Here is a 26,503-nt window from a genome sequence, read left to right as displayed (position 1 = left end):
GACAAAATCTCGTAAAAATTGACTGAAAATTGAAGAAATTGGGGTTTAAAATTTGTCTGAAAATCTGCTAAAAAAATGATTTTATCGCTTTATTACTGTGTCGGGAAATGTTTGATACGGGGCCAATTGAATTTTGGTAAAATTACGGGTTGAAAGTAGTTTGAGTAGAGCGCTTAAGGTGTATTTTTGGATCCATTTGCGTCCAAAACAGACAAAATTTTGAAAAAAGTGGAAAAATTGATGTTTTTTGGTAGTAAAAAAGTAAAAAAAATTGTTTTTCGCCGCCAATAAGCATTTTAAAATGGTACCAGAAATACTGTCAAGGAATCGGGTGTATATTTAATATTATTTAGTCATAACTTGTAACTACATTTTTTGTTTTTTTTGATGAAAAAAGGCCAAAAATGTGGAGAAATTGTAATTTTTTGAGGTAAGAATGTAGAATAAATTATTCTATGCTAATTATAAGGGAGTGGCCAACAAAGTTTTATAATGTGAAAGTTTGCTCTTACAATTAATAATGAGTTAATGGGTGTTGTTTGCATGTTACTTTTTTATTAAATTTTCGTTAATTTTTGGCAGTTTTTGACAAAAAAGTGAAAAACTGATGTTTATCGGCCGAAGAATGTAGAATAAAGCAATGTTTCTTAGTTGAAATGCAATTTGCAATGCAATTTTTTCATTTTAACAGCTTGGCGAAATAAATCAAAGTGATTAATTGGATGCTGAATATTTTGTTTTGTTTTTTTTTATGTTTTTATTTAAAACTATCACTATTTTGCGAACCAAATGTTCTAAAAGAGCAGTCGGCTAAAATAGCTGAAGTCCAATTGTACAGTTTTCAGTGTACAAGGTCATTTCAATTAATTGTGTTGACATTGTGGATAAAAAAGTGTGAGAGATTAAGAACAAAAAGGGCATTATTTGGACAATTTTGCCGGCGGTTAATATATTTATGTATCAATGAAGACTCCTTTGAAGTGTTCTTCATGTATGACTTCACTACAAGTTAGGCAAAACTTGGGTTTGGCAACTGGGCTGAGTTTGAGTTTGAGTTCTATTTTTAGCTTATCTGTGCAATCGACCTTGTAAAGCCAAAGTGAGGAAAAGTGGTCTTTAATAGTTTTATTGGTTTTGCCTTTTCTTTGCAATTCAATTCAAAGCAGGCCGTGTTTCTTGAATTCCTCTTACAGCGTGTTGATACCATTAAGAGTGTATTTCTGTCCATAACGGAAACAAAGTTATGACTGAAAAAACATTCCTTTCACCATAATTGTGACTTTTTGACGAAATTTCGTGCTCTAGCAAACGAATTGTTGTTGCTTGAGTGAAAACATACGAAACCCCCCCCCCTCCGTTACAATACCTGCATGGCCTTTTTTAGGTATCCTTTTCGAAAACTTGTAAAACTTCTCGAAAATTTTGTTTCTCGTGGTTGGCAAAGACTTATAATTTTTGAATTTGGTGTTGTGAGAGTGGTGGAACTTGTAAAATTTTTGGAAAAAAGTTGGTGTGGTCAATGAGTGAAACTTGTAAAAGTTTTTCGAAATGTTTGCAAATTTTTTATAAAAATCTGAATACTTTTTCTAGTCTAATGAGACTAATGAAGGACTGAAAAGCGAAAGTGACTAACCTGATGGAATACTGAGGTAAGGGAAGAAAAAGATAGTTTAAAGTTGATAAATTTTCGTTCCAATGCAAGAAAATAAATAGTTTTGTGAGTCTGCGACCGCACAAGTGGTATTGATTTTATGGATTTTATTGCCCATGTGTTTGAATTAACAAGCAAACGCAAAGTATTGAAATTGGAAATTTGTTGAATTTCAAGCATAGAGAGAAGTTTCAAGTACAGTTTCGAACTAAAAATAGCGCATGAGAATGAATGGGGGACAAAATCTCGTAAAAATTGACTGAAAATTGAAGAAATTGGGGTTTAAAATTTGTCTGAAAATCTGCTAAAAAATGATTTTATCGCTTTATTACTGTGTCGGGAAATGTTTGATATGGGGCCAATTGCATTTTGGTTAAATTACGGGTTGAAAGTAGTTTGAGTAGAGCGCTTAGGGTGTATTTTTGGATCCATTTGCGTCCAAAACAGGCAAAATTTTGAAAAAAGTGGAAAAATTGATGTTTTTTGGTAGTAAAAAAGTAAAAAAATTGTTTTTCGCCGCCAATAAGCATTTTAAAATGGTACCAGAAATACTGTCAAGGAATCGGGTGTATATTAAATATTATTTAGTTATAACTTGTAACTACATTTTTTGTATTTTTTGATGAAAAAAGGCCAAAAATGTGGAGAAATTGTAATTTTTTGAGGTAAGAATGTAGAATAAATTATTCTATGCTAATTATAGGGGAGTGGCCAACAAAGTTTTATAATGTGAAAGTTTGCTCTTACATTAAATAATGAGTTATTGGGTGTTGTTTGCATGTTACTTTTTATTAAATTTTCGTTAATTTTCGGCAGTTTTTGACAAAAAAGTGAAAAACTGATGTTTATCGGCCGAAGAATGTAGAATAAAGCAATGTTTCTTAGTTGAAATGCAATTTGCAATGCAATTTTTTCATTTTAACAGCTGGGCGAAATAAATCAAAGTGATTAACTGGATGCTGAATATTTTTTTTTGTTTTTTTTTATGTTTTTATTTAAAACTATCACTATTTTGCGAACCAAATGTTCTAAAAGAGCAGTCGGCTAAAATAGCTGAAGTCCAATTGTACAGTTTTCAGTGTACAAGGTCTTTTCAAATAATTGTGTTGAAATTGTGGATAAAAAAGTGTGAGAGATTAAGAACAAAAAGGGCATTATTTGGACAATTTTGCCGGCGATTAACATATTTATGTATCAATGAAGACTCCTTTGAAGTGTTCTTCATGTATGACCTCACTACAAGTTAGGCAAAACTTGGGTTTGGCAACTGGGTTGAGTTTGAGTTTGAGTTCTATTTTTAGCTTATCTGTGCAATCGACCTTGTAAAGCCAAAGTGAGGAAAAGTGGTCTTAAATAGTTTTATTGGTTTTGCCTTTTCTTTGCAATTCAATTCAAAGCAGGCCGTGTTTCTTGAATTCCTCTTACAGCGTGTTGATACCATTAAGAGTGTATTTTTGTCCATAACGGAAACAAAGTTATGACTGAAAAACCTTCCTTTCACCATAATTGTGACTTTTTGACGAAATTTCGTCCCCACCCCCCAAGTTTAGTGAGCATAAATTTTTTACGACCCACAGTGCTATTTTCTTATATATTAAGTAGTAGTGAAAATGCCTGTATTTTAACGGGGGGAGGGGACCTGCCCCCCAATCCCCCCCCCCCATCCCCCCCCCCCCCCCCCCGTTACAATACCTGCATGGCCTTTTTTAGGTATCCTTTTCGAAAACTTGTAAAACTTCTCGAAAATTTTGTTTCTCGTGGTTGGCAAAGACTTATAATTTTTGAATTTGGTGTTGTGAGAGTGGTGGAACTTGTAAAATTTTTGGAAAAAAGTTGGTGTGGTCAATGAGTGAAACTTGTAAAAATTTTTCGAAATGTTTGCAAATTTTTTATAAAATTCTGAATACTTTTTCTAGTCTAATGAGACTAATGAAGGACTGAAAAGCGAAAGTGACTAACCTGATGGAATACTGAGGTAAGGGAAAAAAGATAGTTTAAAGTTGATAAATTTTCGTTCCAATGCAAGAAAATAAATAGTTTTGTGAGTCTGCGACCGCACAAGTGGTATTGAGTTTATGGATTTTATTGCCCATGTGTTTGAATTAACAAGCAAACGCAAAGTATTGAAATTGGAAGTTTGTTGAATTTCAAGCCTAGAGAGAAGTTTCAAGTACAGTTTCGAACTAAAAATAGCGCATGAGAATGAATGGGGGACAAAATCTCGTAAAAATTGACTGAAAATTGAAGAAATTGGGGTTTAAAATTTGTCTGAAAATCTGCTAAAAAAATGATTTTATCGCTTTATTACTGTGTCGGGAAAAGTTTGATACGGGGCCAATTGAATTTTGGTAAAATTACGGGTTGAAAGTAGTTTGAGTAGAGCGCTTAAGGTGTATTTTTGGATCCATTTGCGTCCAAAACAGACAAAATTTTGAAAAAAGTGGAAAAATTGATGTTTTTTGGTAGTAAAAAAGTAAAAAAATTGTTTTTCGCCGCCAATAAGCATTTTAAAATGGTACCAGAAATACTGTCAAGGAATCGGGTGTATATTAAATATTATTTAGTTATAACTTGTAAATACATTTTTTGTATTTTTTGATGAAAAAAGGCCAAAAATGTGGAGAAATTGTAATTTTTTGAGGTAAGAATGTAGAATAAATTATTCTATGCTAATTATAAGGGAGTGGCCAACAAAGTTTTATAATGTGAAAGTTTGCTCTTACAATTAATAATGAGTTATTGGGTGTTGTTTGCATGTTACTTTTTTATTAAATTTTCGTTAATTTTCGGCAGTTTTTGACAAAAAAGTGAAAAACTGATGTTTATCGGCCGAAGAATGTAGAATAAAGCAATGTTTCTTAGTTGAAATGCAATTTGCAATGCAATTTTTTCATTTTAACAGCTTGGCGAAATAAATCAAAGTGATTAATTGGATGCTGAATATTTTTTTTTGTTTTTTTATGTTTTTATTTAAAACTATCACTATTTTGCGAACCAAATGTTCTAAAAGAGCAGTCGGCTAAAATAGCTGAAGTCCAATTGTACAGTTTTCAGTGTACAAAGTCATTTCAATTAATTGTGTTGAAATTGTGGATAAAAAAGTGTGAGAGATTAAGAACAAAAAGGGCATTATTTGGACAATTTTGCCGGCGGTTAACATATTTATGTATCAATGAAGACTCCTTTGAAGTGTTCTTCATGTATGACTTCACTACAAGTTAGGCAAAACTTGGGTTTGGCAACTGGGCTGAGTTTGAGTTTGAGTTCTATTTTTAGCTTATCTGTGCAATCGACCTTGTAAAGCCAAAGTGAGGAAAAGTGGTCTTTAATAGTTTTATTGGTTTTGCCTTTTCTTTGCAATTCAATTCAAAGCAGGCCGTGTTTCTTGAATTCCTCTTACAGCGTGTTGATACCATTAAGAGTGTATTTCTGTCCATAACGGAAACAAAGTTATGACTGAAAAACATTCCTTTCACCATAATTGTGACTTTTTGACGAAATTTCGTGCTCTAGCAAACGAATTGTTGTTGCTTGAGTGAAAACATACGAAACAACGGGAACATATATTACTCTACGCCTCTTCAAAAAAGATTCCGAGGTATTTCGTTTTAACCAAAGAATAGCTCTCTCAGCTGCTGAATTTGATCTTCTCGACCAGAAATTAAAAACGATCCAAGATCTATCGTCTCGAGGAACCGCAAAGAAAAATAAACGAAGGCAAGAATCTGGTTGTGAAAGTGGTCTCGAAGAAAGACCTCAGTGCGAAGCAAAGGTGGAAGAGCAAAAAAAGCACGACAAAAAATAACAAATAAAGGAAGTGAAAGTGACAAAGAAAATTAATTAGCAAAATAGTGGAGGCAATGGTTGAGCGCACACCGGAATTTTTTCGCCAGTTTTCCAAACAAAATCGTTACTTTTTATGTCAAAGTGAGCCTATGTTTGACAATACAGTAACAAAGAACTTTGCCTACAGCTTGCATATGAATGACGATTTTTGTAAAGTACCTGGATCTCATTATCATGTTATTGCCTCCAATGATCAACTTCCTAATTGTTTCAAGTCTGCAGCATCCAAACTATTCATTATACATTGTCTCCTTACCTGTTTCAAACTACTAATTAAAACTAACTTAACAAAAACAGTTGTTCGTGAAGAAATAATGAACAAAATTGACGAAGCGGTGAACTACAACGACCAACACCAATTGACCTTTGCAAACTCTAAGAGAAAACCACCTAACGTTGATTGTGTTTTTAATAAGAGTGTTCAAACTCAAACTGACCTTTTGCCTACAAGTACGATTGATAGATTCTATAGTTTTTATAATGGTGGTTTGTTGGGCGAGCTTTCCAAAATGCTTGACATATTAAATAGTGGCTTTGGTTGTTTGCATGTTGACAATCGTTTGATTTTGATATATTTTAATGTGGAATCGAATTCTTCTAATTAATATTTCTCGTCTTTGTTGTTTTTGAGGAAAGATTTGAGCAAAAAAAGTTAATTAAAAACTTTAGGGCATATGATTAGCAAAGCGTTATCAGTATCGTTCATATTCAACAATAGAGGATATTCGTAACCAAACATAACATGCGCAATATAAATAATTAAAAAGACCACATAGTTTTGAGTTTTGATTTTGAACTGGCTTAAGTTTGAGTACTTGAGTTACTTCTTTGTAAAACTGTATCAGACGGGAATACAATTTTTGGTAGTTTTGTATTGGGATTCCAAGTGGGTCAGCCATATAAGTTTTGTTTTCGTGAAACAGAATAACCATCCAATGACTTCCTATTGCGCTGGTGAGTCATTAACTATAATAAAAACCTCTATTGTTGGCTTTGGGAAATAAATTGTCCGCTGCAAAAACTCCAAAAAATAATATTTCAAATGAATACTTTTTCCCAACAAATAGCGTATTTCATCACTATCCATCGGTGGGGTAGGTTATGATTGAGTTTTTTGTCACCTTTCGTTCCGTGTTAACATAAAACGTTGAGCTTCTTTCGCCCAGAAATAAAATTTCTACGTTAGCCGCCAATGCTCCGTCAAATGTAAGTTGAACCGAAATTTAGCAATTTGTAAGTTCTGGATGAAGAAAATCATGAGAAGCCTCTTGCCTTGAAGTTAACTCAAAAGCTAGAATAAAATGATTGGGACAATTTTCCAGAGTTATGCCATGCCCACCTTTGTTAAGAAAATCTAGGGTTTCCAGAGTATTGAAGTAATTGCGGTGGTTAAAAGTTGTTGAGAACGGAGTTGCAACAATAGGTTGACCATTTCTATAAACAACAATATGGCTCAAATTGATATTCTGGTAGTGAAAAAGATTAGTGCGATTAGTTCTGACGTACGCTTGATTTGTTGCCATTGCAATTTTTATACGTCGTACAGGTTCCTTTGAGAAAATATCTTCATGGTTCCAACTTCTTATTCCTGTTGTAGCTAAAAATGTTCGTGGCAAGATTTCTGTATAGCGATACACGGCAGGTGTTTTTAGTAGAATTTTCTCAATCGCCGTCAAAACATGATCCGCTATTGTGATTTTTATAACGCAGAGACAAGCTTCAATTATTTTAACATTGTAATGTTTGTTTGACTCTGAAATTACAACAAAATCATTTGTAGACCTTCTAAATGAAATTCGCAGAGTAACAGCACTAAGTAGGTGTTTATCACAAATTAAAATATCACTTGCCGGCTTTCCAATTATCTGGTTCTCCAGGGAATTAGCAACAAGAGCTTTTCTGGCCGCTACGTCGTCGGCGCGACCATCGGTACCATCAATTTTAGCTGGCTCATCCTCGTATTAATATCCCTGACAAACTAGCCATGCGTTTTTTGCAGTTTTTCCAGAAGAAAATTCCGTTTCAATGAATGCTTTGTGCGCATAGTTTCCGTTTGTGTTGGAAATTTTAACACCGTTAGCAGATACAGTGCATTCTGAAAATAAAAAATCTAATGCGTTTTTGCATAAGTATGGCGCGTCTGTATTTACAGCATCAGTTCCAGTCCTTAAATCGCCGTCATTGTTCCGGGAGATTTTGCATTTAATTTCAAGGAGAAGTTTTTGTAAGTCTATTAAATTGTTCCTATCACCCAAAACTTCAAACTCAAGCATTGGACCGTCCGGGGAAAATGATATTTCGACTTTTTGAGTAACAGCATTGTAAAAAGTAATAAGCAGTGGCTGTTTCTCAAACAAATCAAGTGTGGTGTGTTTTGCCTCTGCAGGCAGTAAATTTGTAATCATTTTGAACTTTAGAAAAAAATTTGACCGACTTCTCGTCAAAGGCTTCGTCTTACGAATGACTTGTTTTGGTTTTCACCGTTGGTTTTCAACTTACGCATTCTTCCTGTTTTTGATCCGCCCACTTGTTTTCTTACAGCTTTTTGCACAGTCGACTTTATTGCTTGTTTTGGAGACTTTTTCTGTGTAACTACATCTACCAGCTCATGAGCAGCTTGAACAATTAGTTCACGTTCAATCTTTTTGGCTGCAGGCCATAGAAACTTTTGCAATGCAATTTTTTCATTTTAACAGCTTGGCGAAATAAATCAAAGTGATTAATTGGATGCTGAATATTTTTTTTGTTTTTTTTATGTTTTTATTTAAAACTATCACTATTTTGCGAACCAAATGTTCTAAAAGAGCAGTCGGCTAAAATAGCTGAAGTCCAATTGTACAGTTTTCAGTGTACAAGGTCATTTCAATTAATTGTGTTGAAATTGTGGATAAAAAAGTGTGAGAGATTAAGAACAAAAAGGGCATTATTTGGACAATTTTGCCGGCGGTTAACATATTTATGTATCAATGAAGACTCCTTTGAAATGTTCTTCATGTATGATTTCACTACAAGTTAGGCAAAACTTGAGTTTGGCAACTGGGCTGAGTTTGAGTTTGAGTTCTATTTTTAGCTTATCTGTGCAATCGACCTTGTAAAGCCAAAGTGAGGAAAAGTGGTCTTTAATAGTTTTACTGGTTTTGCCTTTTCTTTGCAATTCAATTCAAAGCAGGCCGTGTTTCTTGAATTCCTCTTACAGCGTGTTGATACCGTTAACAGTGTATTTCTGTCCATAACGGAAACAAAGTTATGACTGAAAAACATTCCTTTCACCATAATTGTGACTTTTTGACGAAATTTCGTGCTCTAGCAAACGAATTGTTGTTGCTTGAGAGAAAACATACGAAACAACGGGAACATATATTACTCTACGCCTCTTCAAAAAAGATTCCGAGGTATTTCGTTTTAACCAAAGAATAGCTCTCTCAGCTGCTGAATTTGATCTTCTCGACAGAAATTAAAAACGATCCAAGATCTATCGTCTCGAGGAACCGCAAAGAAAAATAAACGAAGGCAAGAATCTGGTTGTGAAAGTGGTCTCGAAGAAAGACCTCAGTGCGAAGCAAAGGTGGAAGAGCAAAAAAAGCACGACAAAAAATAACAAATAAAGGAAGTGAAAGTGACAAAGAAAATTAATTAGCAAAATAGTGGAGGCAATGGTTGAGCGCACACCGGAATTTTTTCGCCAGTTTTCCAAACAAAATCGTTACTTTTTATGTCAAAGTGAGCCTATGTTTGACAATACAGTAACAAAGAACTTTGCCTACAGCTTGCATATGAATGACGATTTTTGTAAAGTACCTGGATCTCATTATCATGTTATTGCCTCCAATGATCAACTTCCTAATTGTTTCAAGTCTGCAGCATCCAAACTATTCATTATACATTGTCTCCTTACCTGTTTCAAACTACTAATTAAAACTAACTTAACAAAAACAGTTGTTCGTGAAGAAATAATGAACAAAATTGACGAAGCGGTGAACTACAACGACCAACACCAATTGACCTTTGCAAACTCTAAGAGAAAACCACCTAACGTTGATTGTGTTTTTAATAAGAGTGTTCAAACTCAAACTGACCTTTTGCCTACAAGTACGATTGATAGATTCTATAGTTTTTATAATGGTGGTTTGTTGGGCGAGCTTTCCAAAATGCTTGACATATTAAATAGTGGCTTTGGTTGTTTGCATGTTGACAATCGTTTGATTTTGATATATTTTAATGTGGAATCGAATTCTTCTAATTAATATTTCTCGTCTTTGTTGTTTTTGAGGAAAGATTTGAGCAAAAAAAGTTAATTAAAAATTTTAGGGCATATGATTAGCAAACCGTTATCAGTATCGTTCATATTCAACAATAGAGGATATTCGTAACCAAACATAACATGCGCAATATAAATAATTAAAAAGACCACATAGTTTTGAGTTTTGATTTTGAACTGGCTTAAGTTTGAGCACTTGAGTTACTTCTTTGTAAAACTCTATCAGACGGGAATACAATATTTGGTAGTTTTGTATTGGGATTCCAAGTGGGTCAGCCATATAAATTTTGTTTTCGTGAAACAGAATAACCATCCAATGACTTCCTTCATATTGCGCTGGTGAGTCATTAACTATAATAAAAACTTCTATTGTTGGCTTTGGGAAATTGTCCGCTGCAAAAACTCCAAAAAATAATATTTCAAATGAATACTTTTTCCCAACAAATAGCGTATTTCATCACTATCCATCGGTGGGGTAGGTTATGATTGAGTTTTTTGTCACCTTTCGTTACGTGTTAACATAAAACGTTGAGCTTCTTTCGCCCAGAAATAAAATTTCTACGTTAGCCGCCAATGCTCCGTCAAATGTAAGTTGAACCGAAATTTAGCAATTTGTAAGTTCTGGATGAAGAAAATCATGAGAAACCTCTTGCGTTGACGTTAACTCAAAAGCTAGAATAAAATGATTGGGACAATTTTCCAGAGTTATGCCATGCCCACCTTTGTTAAGAAAATCTAGGGTTTCCAGAGTATTGAAGTAATTGCGGTGGTTAAAAGTTGTTGAGACCGGAGTTGCAACAATAGGTTGACCATTTCTATAAACAACAATTTGGCTCAAATTGATATTCTGGTAGTGAAAAAGATTAGTGCGATTAGTTCTGACGTACGCTTGATTTGTTGCCATTGCAATTTTTATACGTCGTACAGGTTCCTTTGAGAAAATATCTTCATGGCTCCAACTTCTTATTCCTGTTGTAGCTAAAAATGTTCGTGGCAAGATTTCTGTAAAGCGATACACGGCAGGTGTTTTTAGTAGAATTTTCTCAATCGCCGTCAAAACATGATCCGCTATTGTGACTTTTATAACGCAGAGATCAGCTTCAATTATTTTAACATTGTAATGTTTGTTTGACTCTGAAATTACAACAAAATCATTTGTAGACCTTCTAAATGAAATTTGCAGAGTAACAGCACTAAGTAGGTGTTTATAACAAATTAAAATATCACTTGCCGGCTTTCCAATTATCTGGTTCTCCAGGGAATTAGCAACAAGAGCTTTTCTGGCCGCTACGTCGTCGGCGCGACCATCAGTACCATCAATTTTAGCTGGCTCATCCTCGTGTTAATATCCCTGACAAACTAGCCATGTGTTTTTTGCAGTTTTTCCTGAAGAAAATTCCGTTTCAATGAATGCTTTGTGCGCATAGTTTCCGTTTGTGTTGGAAATTTTAACACCGTTAGCAGATACAGTGCATTCTGAAAATAAAAAATCTAATGCGTTTTTGCATAAGTATGGCGCGTCTGTATTTACAGCATCAGTTCAGTCCTTAAATTGCCGTCATTTTTCCGGGAGATTTTGCATTTAATTTCAAGGAGAAGTTTTTGTAAGTCTATGAAATTGTTCCTATCACCCAAAACTTCAAACTCAAGCATTGGACCGTCCGGGGAAAATGATATTTCGACTTTTTGAGTAACAGCATTGTCAAAAGTAATAAGCAGTGGCTGTTTCTCAAACAAATCAAGTGTGGTGTGTTTTGCCTCTGCAGGCAGTAAATTTGTAATCATTTTGAACTTTAGAAAAAAAATTTGACCGACTTCTCGTCAAAGGCTTCTTCTTACGAATGACTTGTTTTGGATTTCACCGTTGGTTTTCAACTTACGCATTCTTCCTGTTTTTGATCCACCCACTTGTTTTCTTACAGCTTTTTGCACAGTCGACTTTATTGCTTGTTTTTGAGACTTTTTCTGTGTAACTACATCTACCAGCTCATGAGCAGCTTGAACAATTAATTCACGTTCAATCTTTTTGGCTGCAGGCCATAGAAACTTTCTTGCTATCAGTAATGCGGCTCTGCCAATACCTGCTGCTAAAGCCCCAAAACCACTTCCTCTTTGGTGATAAGGTCCTGAAAAGTATGGTGATATCGATTGCTCTTGATAGTAGGCCTCCATTTAGTCGTATTTTTTAAAATTTAAAGTCAAAGTTTTCCTGTTCCAGCGAATGGAACTAATTGTCCGGTTTCTGTCCGCAATTCAATTTCAATTGATTGAAAATTTTTTGTTAATAACTTTTTGTATTCCAAATTGCTGAAAACATTTCTGTGTGTTGTCTCTATTTCTCAGGGGCTACCACTTTTCAGGCGTTGTTTTCAATCAATGACTCGAATAAGAGGAGCTTTAGTATCACCTACGTATTGATACTCAATTATGTTAACGTAAATAAAAATTAGTTGCTTCCCTGCCACAAATCAAAAAGATAATCGCCAACAAAATTTTTTTCTTCATCATCAGCCAAGGTCATATTTTCAAAAGTGTCCAACATTTTGTATTCAATATGATAACCAGACCCATCATGAATACCAGACACATATGAAACCTAGTATGCTTAGAATTTCGTTATCTGGAAAAGTAATTCCTTTGTATTTACCAAAAAAGAAGAATAAAACTCCGTTGATTTTGTTAAATTAATAGTCAAAATGAGGCAATCCGCTAGCTGTTTTTAAGGATCTCAAAAGATAGTCACGGTTTTCATAGGAACCAATTCTAATGATAGCTCGTTCTCCTCCGTATGGTCTGGAGAAAGCATCAAATGGATTAATTTTCTCATAAAACTTAAGGCTTTCAGTAGAAAATATTTTCGAATCACTTTTTTTCACTTGATTTATTTTTGGCGGGACAATAATGTCACTTAGTGCAACTCGCCAATCAACCTCCAAATTATTTTTTCATTGAAATAATATTTGAATGAGGACAAGGTGTTTTGAGGAAAAATGTTTATATAGGCTAATGAAACTAAGTGAACCGTGAGTTCATTCATGTTTTATTATTTCACTACTATTGTCTCTAACTTTGACCAACTCTAACTCCTCAAATTTTCCTTCAACTGGCTCTTGGGTTCCGTCAATGTGACTATAAGTAGGGGTATTCGTTGTAGGTATATCGTAAAACTCAAAAAATTTGATGGTAAATGTTTGCTTGTATCCTTTTCTAAAAGGATGATCCGCTTTTGATATTCGCGCAAAGTCCCCAACGTAAAATTTTTGTCGACGAATTTGTTTTGTTGACGCATCAAAAATTAATGATATTAAGTAAGGAACGTTTTTCTTTGTCACTTTATTTGGCGCCAATTTCTACCCTTTTGACTCTAGAGGTAATGGTTTGTACAAAGCTCTGCAATTGATTAACATACAAGTATGTCCATTTGTCTTCTAAATGCTTGTATATCAGATTCTTGAGCGATCGTATTTTTCTTTCCGCAGATGCTGAATTTTTTCTCGCTGAAAGTTTTTTAAACTTCAAGTTCATTTTTCTGACAAAGAGTGCTGAAGGAGCCCTTAAATTCTGTACCAGCATTTACCCACACTTTTTAGGTCGTTTGCTCTTTATCTTTTTCTTAAATGCACCTGTTGTTGTTGTGGCGTATTTTGATTTTAATGATTTGACTCGTAGATAACGTGAGAGACAGTCAATCGCAACCAATAAATATTTTACATCTTTGTTCTCGTTTGCTAATTTATCCACATAAGCCAAGTCTAGCGACCAAATCTCATTTACGTCGAAAGCAATAACTTTCATTGTTGGAAATCTTTTTCTATATTTCTTATACTTTGTCTGGGCATTTTTGCCTTCTAGGAACAGTTTCACTTTACTTGGTTTCAATTTTGTGACTTTTTGTTGGTTTTTATTTTTCCGTATGCTGCGGGAGCTTTCATATATTTTAACTCAAGCAATTTTTTCTCATTCGTCAAAAGACTCCCAGTCCTTCTCCTCTTGCTGAGTTCTGTCTTCCTTTGAATTTCGAAACCACTTCCAGCGTCTGAGGATTCCTCTATAAGTAATTGTCGGTTTCTTTGTTCTTGATTTTTTTGTCGGAAAAGTTTTCTTTTTTTGTTTGGTAACTCTTTGAGTTTTTTTTCGGAGCGCAATTTTAGCATTACTGTTGATCACCAAGTCTTCTTTTATGTTTAAAACCTTTAGAATGTTGAAATAATCTGGATTTTTTTAATTTTTAATTGGTTGCTGCAAATCATAGAGAAAAATGGGAATATTCATTCCTGTCGCTGTTCCGTCAAGAATGAAATTCTATTTTTCGTCTATAACAACGTTTTTTGACTTTTTAATGAATTAACTATTTTTTCCGTCCTGGTAAATTTCGGTGGCGCTAGCATGTTGAGATTTTGAAGAATTTTGTTCGTGTGTATTTTTGACAACTCAGTAGGATCATTGTCTCTCTCGTATCCAAAATTTCTTGGTTCTCTTTGTCAGTGTTTTCGTTTGGTCGCATACAGTTCAAAAACGAAAATTGAGCATCACTATGCTGAACTCTGGGATCATTTAGAATTTCTGAGGAATATGTTTGCTCCTTCCTAAACTGATTTTTGGAAATCAAAATAAACTCTTCAGCAGTTGACACTGCTTAACTCATATGGATGAAAAAAAAAATTTTATATTGAGTTTAATCAGTTCGAAACCGATTCTGGTTATTTAAAGTGCTCGTCGTTTATCCGTTGCTGATATTTTCTTGAAAACACCTTCAAATATGTGTCTATAATTTTGTAAATCTATTACTTTTGCTCTAACATGGCCCAGTAAAACATTGTGAAGATGTTCACACAAAACTAGTATAGCATCACTATCACAAATACGCAAATATTTCCTTAACTGTTGTGGCTGTAAATGCACCATTTGCTGCATTATAGATAATTTTTTCTCTTTCATTGTTTAGAGGAGTTGTTTCTGCTTTATGAGATGAAAGATAGAAAACTGTAGCACCTGACTCAGTAATATTTGAAGAGTACCGTAATCAATCAGAAGTTTTTGGATCAAGATCGATAAGCAAATGCCTAAACGGGTCTTTCGTTGCCAGTTGATAGCAGTGTTTTTAAAATTTAACAAGGTCAAACTGTTTGCCTAAACATTCGACTTGTTGAATATCGCGAGCTGATTTGAACAAAATGATGTGTGTTGTGTTCAAGTCTATTGTACGAGACCACTTGCTCTGTTGATAAAGGTTGTGCTTTATATAAATAACATTAATGTTTTTGTGACGCCCTGCAGTGGCCAATTTAACAAATTCTTTGTCAATATAACTTTTTTCGCACGAGTCGTCTATTATCAGAAGACAGTTTGCAAGGCTATTCAAAATTTCTAAATTGGCTGACTTTTTAAACGTAATACCAAGTGTTTTCTCCATTTTGATATATATCTGTTGCATTTCTCTGTATGAAAATATAATGTTCTTAAATTTTGGGTACACTGTGTTTCCACTCAGCATTTTGAAAATTAACTCCGTTTTGCCACAACCTGAAGGCCCTACAAAAGCCATGAAGACCATATCTTGCGTAGAAATAATCTTATTCATAGTCTTGGATTTGGTAAAATGCAGCCGTCTCAACTAGAGAATATTGATATCCAAACTGATGTTTCTTCACAATTTGGTTTTAAAATAGTTAATTGGACAATGCAAAGTGATATTAGCAGTAATATAACAAACATTTGAACAAAAAATTTAACTTCTAAACGTGGCAATGTTGTGTGATTGCAAATTTTCCATGAATATTTGCTGCTACTTTTTTTTAAATATTTTTCTTCTACAACAGCGCCAACTTGATCAACTGTTACTCCCTCCATCTCGAGACAAAAAAAATACAAAAAAATTGTATTGAGAAAAGGTCACTTTACATAAAACAATTCATAGCAAATGAACTCAGTTAGACAGTCTTTCATATGAAGGATAAAGCACTCCGAGAGTCTCTCAGTTTTGTCATTATGAACAATTTTGTGTACTATTTCTTCTTTCACCAAGTGTTGAATCTCCTTTGGCAGTGAAGGATCGTTCTTGTCAATTTCTACACCAACCGGGTGCTTCGACATCAGTAAGAGTTTCGGAGGACAGACTCTGGTTTGAGTTTTTGACATTTTGCTTTCTCCACTGAAGAAAAAGTTCAATATAATGTTTTAAATGAGTGAATGAACAAATTTCGGCCTCAGTCAGCAACAATCTAACTTTTCTCTGTAAAAATTGGTTTTCCGTTTCTATGGTTTCGTATTTGGAAAATGAAAGACTCACATTCCCGTTCCCCGTGATCAAGGCGCAAATTGTTGAACTCGGTGACAAGGGTGCTTCCACCTTCAATAATTCCTCACTCATTTGTTAACCAGTTGAAACAGAATATTGCTTTTTCTTTTGCACAATGTTTGTTGAAATTGTTTTTGTCCTTTGAATGATTATGACAGTTTTGTGTAAAATAGATCACAGATATCAAAGGACACGCCAGTGAATTCAGATCAATGATAAAGCACTCAAGCAAGTCTGACAAAAGTTTTACTTTTTCCTCTCCCTTAGCGTAGAATATTGCACCCGGATTCCTCAAACGAACTCTTTGAATTTTTTGTGTAAGCTAAATATCAGGATAGTTTCCTTTGTCCCACTCAATACCGTGCAAATTTCTAGTCAACCAACCGAAAGATTGCTTTTTTTGAGTTGTAAACTCACTATAACTTGTTGGAGGTAAAAATGACACGCAGTCAAGATAGTCGTCGGTGCAAACACCAAGTTATTTAACAATAAGTTTTTCTTTTCTGTGACGAAACCCTTCAACGTCTAACACAACTGTTTTGCTGCTCAGCCTTCCAATAAATAAAAAAATTAACGAGTGAAAAACCTTTACATATAAGCAAAACAATATTCCTGGCAAATTTCCGCTAAATCAGTTGCTGCTTTTCCACGGAAGCATATAAGAGTAGCCAGGTCCTTGGTTATATATTTCGTTTATGAAATCACCTGCGTCGTGTAAAATAGCGTGCAAACGTAAAACTTTTGAGATTTTCAAGTATTTATCTACTGAAGAATTATCTACGCCAATAATACCACAGTAGGGCCTCAATATTAGCGCTATATTAAAATCAAACCTTCAATTTCACTGAAATATGCACTTGTAGCCAGAAAAAAAATTAACCTTACACTGTTGTTTGGGTATACTGATGAAACCGATAAATATTTTTCGTGGATCTTGTTCAAACAGTTTCTGCATACAATTGGTTTTTCAAGACGCATACCTTCTTTTCGCTAGCCTGGCTGCACAATAAAATGATTGGGAATATAAGAAAATGGGTTATTGGCCATTGAGTCGCAAAAACATTTTATTAACAACAGACAAAATGGGATTTGATTTATTAAGCACACGCTTAACCTTGATCATATAAAAGCAAATTTCTTTGAAACTGCTTCAAGATAAGGAAGCAGTAAAAGTATTTTCCTAGCATATGCTGGTCTTAGTGTGTATGATCCTCATAAATATTTAATGCAATAGACTAGTAACCACACAATCACACATACACACACAAAATGTATACAGAAATGTTAACAATAAGTTATACTGTTGATTACCATTGATAGGAAAATATTAAACACGTTCGAGTCCTATGCAGACACGAAAGGTAGCGTAAAAGCAGTGAGATCAAGTTTTGTTCCAAAAATTAATAAACCCGCGAGTGTAACAAAACACTATTGCGAGAACACATGGTAAGTCCCAGACATTTACAAACCTTAAAGCTTTATATATCTTCTGATCTAAATGGCATTCCTCAGATCAACGCTGTTTGGTATTTGAACAACATACTGCTTTCATTAATTGTTCTAGAAAAGAAAGTAATAAAATTGGGTGTGTACAGCTAGCACAGATAGATTGGAAACAATAAAACGAATAGTATGCTAAGGTTCACTTAAGATACAAGGATTTGAGTGTAATTTACTTGTGAGTAATAGCTACAGGAGTGACCTTTTACAACAAAAACGGAAGGAATTGATTGAACACGCCTTAGTTTAGAATTATAACTGAACTCTTCATTTCCTAATTTTCGCTTCAACTTTCATTTGCTCAATTCCAAATTTTATTTAGCAGAACTGTTCCTGGATTTTGACAACAGTTTCTATTGTTCAATTCGATTACCAAAGTTCTGCTATAATCAAAGAAATAATTGTAATGTCTTCTCAAGCCATCGTTCTAAAGGCGGAATCGACGCCTGACAGCCGAACATTTGCTTACGAGACTTACAGAAAACAGCCTGTATCTTTGTCCATCAGGACTATCAGTTAGATGAGTGGGTTACAGTAAATCACATGGCTGTGCCTATTGTGTTTTTTGATTTAATTCAGTCATTTCGATTGGAGAAAGGACTCATGAAAGGAGCTCAATACTTGCTGGATTTTGTAACTTCTTATGTCAAAGATTTTGTATTCGACCCAGACACAATGGACGAGGGAGTACAAAAAATTGAGTACGATTATGACGTGAAAGAAAACCCGCTGTATGAAAATCTAGAGGGCTACTGGAGAGATCTTGAACTGGTCGAAAGCATTTCGAAAACGAAACCAGATATTGAGAGCCCAGAAATTTTTAGCGAACCACCAACTTCTGCCATGGTCCATGATACAATTGTCTGTACACCTGAAAACAAACCAGATGATGTTTTGAGCAGTGGAATGCTTGCGACTCCACCTGTGAGCAAGTGTTTTGCACCAAAGAAACGAAGAATCGATCTCAATTATGAAAACTAAATCTAACTTATTTCATTGTTGATATTGTTTGTTGAGTGTGTGACATTCTTTTGTGAAGCTGACTTTACAAATTTTGACTATTTTATAATTGAATTCGCAGATCATTCAGCTCATTTCAAGAATTAAATCTAGCAAAAAAAAAGGACTTCATATTATTCGTCGAAAAAGTCACTATTATCGTGAAAGGAAAACTTTTCAGCCATAACTTTGTTTCCGTTGTAGACAAGAAATACACTCTTAATGGTATCAACACGCTGTAAGAGGAATTTAAGACATGCTGCTTACTTTGAATAGAATCGCAAAGAAAAGGCAATACCAATAAAACTATTTAAGACCACTTTTCCTCACTTTGGCTTTTCAAGGTCGATTGCCCAGATGAGCTAAAAATAGAACTCAAACTCAAACTCAGCCTAGTTGCCACACCCAAGTTTTGTCTAACATGTAGTGAAGTCATACATGAACACTTCAAAGAAGTCTTCATAAATACATAAAAGTGTTAATCGCCGGCAAAATTGTCCAAATCATCCCATTTTTGTTCTTAATATCTCACACTTTTTTATCGATAATTTCAACACAAATATTTGAAATGACCTTGTACACTGATTACTGTACAATTGAACGTCAGCTATTTTAGCCGACTGTTGTTTTAGAACGTTTGGTTCGCAAAATAGTGATTGTTTTAAATAAAAACATAAAAATTAACAAAAAAAAACAAATATTCAGCACCCAGTTAATCACTATAAATTGTTTCGCTAAGCTGTTAAAATGACAAAATTTCATTGCAAATTGCATTTCAACTACGAAACAATACTTTATTCTACAGTTTTTGGCCAAGAAACATCATTTCTTTCAATTTTGTCAAAAAAAAGCCGAAAAATAACAAAAATTCAATAAAAAGTAACATGCAAACAACACCCAATAACTCATTATTAATTGTAAGAGCAAACTTTCAGATTATAAAACTTGTTGCCCACTCCCCTATAGCTTGCATAGAACATTTTGTTCTACATTCTTACATCAAAAATTAACAATTTTTGCACATTTTAGGCCTTTTTTCATCAAAAAATACAAAAAATGTAGTTACAATTTATCACTAAATAATATTTAATATAAACCCGATTCCTTGACAGTGTTTCTTGTACCATATTTAAACATTTTAAAATTGTATAAATATGCTTATTGGCGGCGAAAAACAATTTTTTTACTTTTTTACAACCAAAAAACATCAATTTTTCCACTTTTTTCAAAATTTTGTCTGTTTTGGACGCAAATGGATCCAAAAATACACCTTAAGCGCTCTACTCAATCTACATTCAACCCGTAATTTTACCAAAATTCAATTGGCCCCATAGCAAACATTTCCCGACACAGTAATAAAGCGATAAAATCATTTTTTTAGCAGATTTTCAGACAAATTTTAAACCCCAATTTCTTCAATTTTCAGTCAATTTTTACGAGATTTTGTCCCCCATTCATTCTCATGCGCTATTTTTAGTTCGAAACTGTACTTGAAACTTCTCTCTAGGCTTGAAATTCAACAAAGTTCCAATTTCAATACTTTGCGTTTGCTTGTTAATTCAAACACATGGGCAATAAAATCCATAAACTCAATACCACTTGTGCGGTCGCAGATTCACAAAACTATTAATTTTCTTGCATTGGAACGAAAATTTATCAAATTTAAACAATCTTTTTCTTCCCTTACCTCAGTATTCCAACAGGTTAGTCACTTTCGCTTTTCAGTCCTTCATTAGTCTCATTAGACTAGAAAAAGGATTCAGATTTTTATTAAAAAATTGCAAAAATTTCGAAGAATTTTACAAGTTTCACTCATTCACCACACCAATTTTTTTCCAAAATTGTTTCAAGTTTTACCACTCTCACAACACCAAATTCACAAAAAAAATTACAAGTCTTTGCCAACCACGAAAAACAAAATTTTCGCAAAATTTTCGAAAAATTTTATAAGTTTCACTCATTCACAGCACCAAAAATTTTTCCAAAAATTTCACAAGTTCCACCACTCTCACAACACCAAATTCTCAAAAAATTACAAGTCTTTGGCAACCAAGAGAAACAAAAAATTCGAGAAATTTTACAAATTTTCGAAAAAGGATTTCTAAAAAATGCCATGCCGGTATTGTAACGGGGGGGGGGGGGGGGGGGGGGGGGAACAGGTCCCCCACCGTTAAAATACAGACATTTTCACTTCTACTATAGTAACGTGCTATATAACAACATATAATTTGTAACTGGGGTCATAAAAAACACTGGGGGCCGAAACAGAATGAATCCAAAAAACGATCAAAAAACGTTGATTTTATTTGAAAAAAAACGACGTAAGAAATAAACCACGGAGAAACGACAAAAAACGATCATTTCTTACACCTAAAAGACGGAAACTAATGAAAACTATGAAAACCACGACAAAGCGATGAAAACTACGATTTCTTACAAAATATTGTCGTTTTTCGTCGTTGTCCTCAACACGGGTAAGCTGGGGGATCCAATTTCATGGGATTCTTAGATCTATTCTGCCCCCCTCCCCTCCACCACCCACAGCTTGGTGGACATATATCTGCTTTGAACCCCAGGGGCACGTTTTTTTTCTGAGCAAAGTGCTATATAACAACGCATGAATTATAATAGGGGGCATAAAAATGGGGGCGAGACAGAATAGATCCGGATCCTTTTTGACACATTTACTTTGACACATTTACTTTGACTAAAGGACTTTGTTTTATGAACAGGATTAAAGGAGTGGACTGCTGCTGAATACGTGCTATATGACGCACTTGAATTTGGCTTCTACTTTTACGTTGTGGTCAACCCTATCATCTTCGTAACTGTCAATCGACAGTTCCAGCAGCCATTCAAAAGCCTATGGGCCATCATCACTAAATGCTGCAGACGATAGTCATCAGTAGCTCCCAGGATGACCTCACAAAGAACAGTGTTATTCACGAAGAAATTCACGAAGAACACCATACACCCCCACACCCCCCACACCCAAAAAAAAAGAGAAACGTTTTGCATTCCCTCAGTATGGAGCATTTATATGACATATTGCATAGTAAAAAATCCTTAGTATGGTACAAACAACAGTGTGGTTCAAATAGGTTTCGCAAAAAGTTCTGATAAAAATCACCCCAGGTCGAGGTTCTCGGTTGTCCCCGTTCATTACGCAGGCCGTTTTTGAACGAACACGGGGGCACGGTGCGTTCAAATAAACAAAAGCGAGGAATTTTTTGAAAAGGCCCCACGGAAATAAACCCTCATTCGACTGTTTAAGAGCAGCGTATTTAGCCAGGCCGTGCCTTAGCGGCTCGTGGGATTTGACATGAAACCATCACAAACAAACGAACAATAGCGACCGAACAATCAATTTTAACATGGGCGTTTATTTCCTATAGACCCGATTGAATTAATATAAAGCCACCCAGCTGGACTGGGAGGGGGCCAAGTCGAGAAATATTCTGTATTTAAACGTAAGAAATTGTTGGCATCGGTGTTATTTTCTAGCCAAAAACGATGAAAGTTCCTACGAAGTTTATAGTCGGCATCATCACTTTTGTTCGGTACTTATTATAAGAATGATTCAGTATCATCGATTTTAAACGTAAGATTCACGTGTTTTAAACAACAGATTCAGTATTGGTGGCTTTTAAACGTAAGAGAGATTTCGTATAGTCGTTTTTTAAACTTAAGAGATTTGTATTGTTAAAAGAAATACCATGCACGTTTATTTTCTGCGTATTAAAAGTCCAGGAGACAGATCAAAAATGGCATAATTAAGTCCGAAAATTGAACACAAAAAGTCTGATATGCAGAAAGATCGTCCGAATTAAACAGAAAAGCCAAAATTATTATGAAAAAACCGGCAATTTGTTTTGTATAAAACGCAACATATCGACGATCTCTTACGATTATATACAAAAAAAACAAATCTTCTAAAACCAAACCTACCAAATGTTTCTTGCGTCCAAAAACGAGGCGAAGAGATTATATCTTTCTTACGTTCGAAACCGACGATACCGAACCAGCAGAACGTACGAACACTTTCTTAAGTTTGAAACCGAAAATATCAAAGATATCTTACAAATACTTTGTCGTTTTTTGGGAGGTGACAAGTGAAAGCCATGACAAAGAACAGTTTTTGAGAAAGGCAACAGGCATAAAGGAGTTGGCAAGTTTTTCTTTAAAAAATGCAATTAATTTAGATATGTTTATCGAGGACTTATCAAAATTGTGAAGAACTTGGCTAAAGCTTTTGGCAATTTTTCTCAGTTTTTTTCAAAAATTTAAATTTTTTGCATATGGCCCCAATACGGTATGCATCCCTAATTAAAGAAAACGCGTCGTTGCAGTGTAAAGCATTTTTATAAAGTTCTGGCATGTTTGCTTGGCGGTTCATTTTTTTTGACAACGAAAACCTGACAGAGGGCACAAAAAGATTAGATAAAATTTCAGTAGACAAGACCATAGTCGACTGCATAGCCGGAAAGAAATATATTTTTGGTGGTTCAAGACCAAATTTGGCTCGATGCAAATAATAAAATTTTTCTTAGTACAATTCCAAAGGTCCATTCCTAGTATGCGAATGAATACAAAAAAGAAAAAACGTGATATTTGTCTGACTTATAGGAGATGTTGGAATTTTTTTTCGTGTTGTGTAATGTATAGTTAACGAGTAAGTGAGCAAATGTGTGGTTCAAAAATTTTCAGCTCACTTTTGTAGTGTTCTGAGCACTTTATACACATTAGATCATTTTTGAAAGCTAAGAAGATTATTTTTTAAAAAAGAAGTACTTCTCCATCTGATTTTAAGTTTAGCAGCTACATCTGATTTTAAGTTTCTGAACTCCAAGTTTTCTCAAACGCAGACATCATCAAATTCAAAAAATCTAATTGAATCATGAAAAATAAATTTTGTCAGATTTTGCCCGCCCCCAGCTTAGTGTGTGCATATTAATTGCATCCCCAGTCGTGCGTGCTATATTGTTACATAATCATTTACTATGTAATGACATGTGCTCTGTTACTGGTGTGTGCCTAAAGTACTGGGAGAACAAACAAAAAATCTCCAAAAAAATTTTCAGGAGAAAAAATGCAAAATGAAATTGCACGTTGAATATAAAAAAAAAAGAAGAACTCATAAAGGACTCTGAAAGAAATACACTATACGAAAAAATTTTATATACCCTATGCACTGATCTCTTACCTCATTTTTCAGAGGAATTTAACACGTACCAAACGAAAATTTTACTGAGGTTTTATTTCTGAGGTTTTGTGAACTTGTTCTCCCTCCAGACGTATGACGGGAATGATTTTGGTAGCTATTTAACTACAATAAGCTTTGAACTAAAAAAGTTTTTATTTTTGAACTAACGGAATTTTCAGCGTTGTTTTTGTTTCTGTTGCTAATCGTATATTCCATGACGTTTTTCTCTTTATTACGTAACCAGAAAATCTGGCTAAACTCAAAAAGTCAAGAAAACACTAAAAAACTATTTGAACAAAAACGATCAAAAAATCAAAAAACTATTTGAACAAAACAAAATCAATAATGCCATTTTCATCAAATTAACGGAATAACAAGAAAGCAGATAAAAGCTTAATATTCACTGTTATTAAGTGTTTGCAAATGATGTAAAGGCGGATGAACACTTTTTCTGTATATCGAAACTATCAATAAGGCAAATTTTTGCGGAAATAATCTTAGCTTTCGGAATATTTTAGATTGTGAAAATAAAAACTGGGAAAAGTCAAAAGAGACGTTTATGTTCAAAAACTTATTTAGAACATAATATCTTAACTGGTTTTCGCCTTTTAGCTGGTTTTGGTCTCCCTAAATGCTTAAGGAAGAAATCAATCGTTGTGCTGTGGTTTGATTAAACCAAACATGTAAGAGCTAGAAAAGACTAACTTTGATTTTTAATTTTCATATGTAGAGCTGAACTAAAAGTAAGAACTGCTGTTTTCAGATTTTTGCTAATTTCTAAAAATAATAACAATACTTTTTTCGAAAAAAGGCTTGCTGAAATATACTTTTTTATTTGGTTTTATTTGGCTATTTGCCGTTTGAATCAGAATTTATCCAATACTAAAACAAAGAATCAGACTTTTAAAGCATTCAAGTGAAATGGTTGTCTAAGTGAAAATTTGGTTGACGAAAAAAAGCGCTTGCAGCCCATATGTATGTCTCGATTTTTGAACAAATGTCGGAACAAAAATATCGATCACGAAACAACTCTTTTATTCAATGAAAAACTTTCGAAAGCAGTTTAAGTTAACGAAGCTAAACGCTGCGTAGTTGATCTTTATTTTTACATTTTTGAATGATTTCTCTAGGATATTACTTTTTATCGTCTTATAGATTCACTGATCGGAATAAAGCTTTTATAGCTCAGGTAAATCAATAGGTCATCCTGGGCCTAATCGAGGAGCCAATCTGCCAGGAAAGCGGCACAATCGGAATGATGCCACACTATCAGTTCATCACTTTTCCCGCAATTCCCCTCTTCACCTTTCCCTAATCAAATTCAGTTTTTCCTAAGACGTGTTTTCATCTATTAAATAGATATAGGCTTGCTTTCGATTAAAATGTTCACACAGAATCATTTCGCCGCAGAGAAAAGAGAATTTGTTAAATTGCCACCTAGAATCATTGGGAGCTGCAAAAGATGGTCAAATGAAATTATCTGATGCAACAACAATATGGTACCATAACATACGCCAGAATAATTCTCAAGAAACGCCTAGAAACCTCAAATAATAAAACATTTAGAGCTCAAATCCATTCTCTAGAAACGAGTCATTAGTAATTTTGTTAACATCCAATAGTCAGTTTCTGTCATCATACTTTTTTCATATAAGTTTCCAACGACATCTGAGTCATGTTTTTGACAATTTTTATTCCAAGTGTTTCCAACTAACTCTCTGTTTCCAGAAATTTTGCTACAAAACTGTACATAACTTTTCAAAATGATTCAAATAGGGACTATTTGCTGACCATATTCAAGAAGATAGCGCTCTCATTAATTGCTGACAGTGTTTCTTTTATCCACAGGAACATCCTTGTTGAAAAATATAGTCTGGAAAATTTTTGTTCGTAATTTCTAACAAAACAAAAAGCTTTAGCTTCTTTGAACGTTTAACAGTCATTTTCGGCATATATCATTGTTTTGTGCCCAAAATCAGTTGATCGCTTGTCCGAACTCAAATTTATTGTGTTCTGTCAAGATTTTGTTGCCAATTCTTAAGAACTCGCGCAATTCCTTCACTGGAGATGATTGAGCCTGTTACCTTTAGGTAACATCTGTAAGCATTTGCATGCTGTGTTTTAGATCTTAATTTTTACTGTTCTTCTTTCGTTTTTTGACTTATGAAAATGGGAGATCTGAACTCGCAACAACTAAGCAAGCAATAACAAAACAGCGCAGCTTCAATATCATTTCTGTAGAAGACAAAAATTATGAATAAAATCTCCTTCAAAAAATTTCAACTTATATATATATATATATATATATATATATATATACATATTATAATATATATATATCTAAATATATATATATATATATATATATATATATATATATGTGTGTGTGTGTGTTTGTGTGTGTAAATATATATATATATATATATATATATATATATATATATATATATATATGCGTGCGTGTGTGTGTGTATTTATAGATTTTTTGATTTCTTATATAAGGAAATGTGAATCAGAACATAGTTGAAGATGCCTATTGCGTAGCACAATAATTCTATCCAATGCAATTTTCAAGATCGTTCGTGAGCTGTTTGTCCATTGTTAGACGAATTATGTTTATTTTTCATTATTTGAGGAATATTTCAGGTTGAGACTCTTCATTATTCTTCTGCCTTTTCACATTCTAAATAAAATAATCAGGCGCATATTCTGCTGCGCAGGATTCCGATTTGAGATTAATAGGATGGT

General features: G+C 34.1%; 1 long non-coding RNA gene across 1 annotated transcript; it reads left to right on the top strand.

The window, feature by feature from the left end:
• Nucleotides 1-21,177: 21,177 nt before the first annotated feature.
• Nucleotides 21,178-25,090, top strand: LOC142355413 (uncharacterized). Its single transcript, XR_012761201.1, has 2 exons — nucleotides 21,178-21,457; nucleotides 24,978-25,090. It is a non-coding gene; the product is annotated as an uncharacterized LOC142355413 (long non-coding RNA).
• The last annotated feature ends 1,413 nt before the right edge of the window (nucleotides 25,091-26,503 follow it).

Source organism: Convolutriloba macropyga, unplaced genomic scaffold (genome assembly GCF_964194025.1).
Source record: "Convolutriloba macropyga unplaced genomic scaffold, txConMacr16.3 SCAFFOLD_1402, whole genome shotgun sequence".
Lineage (NCBI taxonomy): Eukaryota > Metazoa > Xenacoelomorpha > Acoela > Convolutidae > Convolutriloba > Convolutriloba macropyga.
This window is presented reverse-complemented; position numbering and strand designations above follow the sequence as displayed.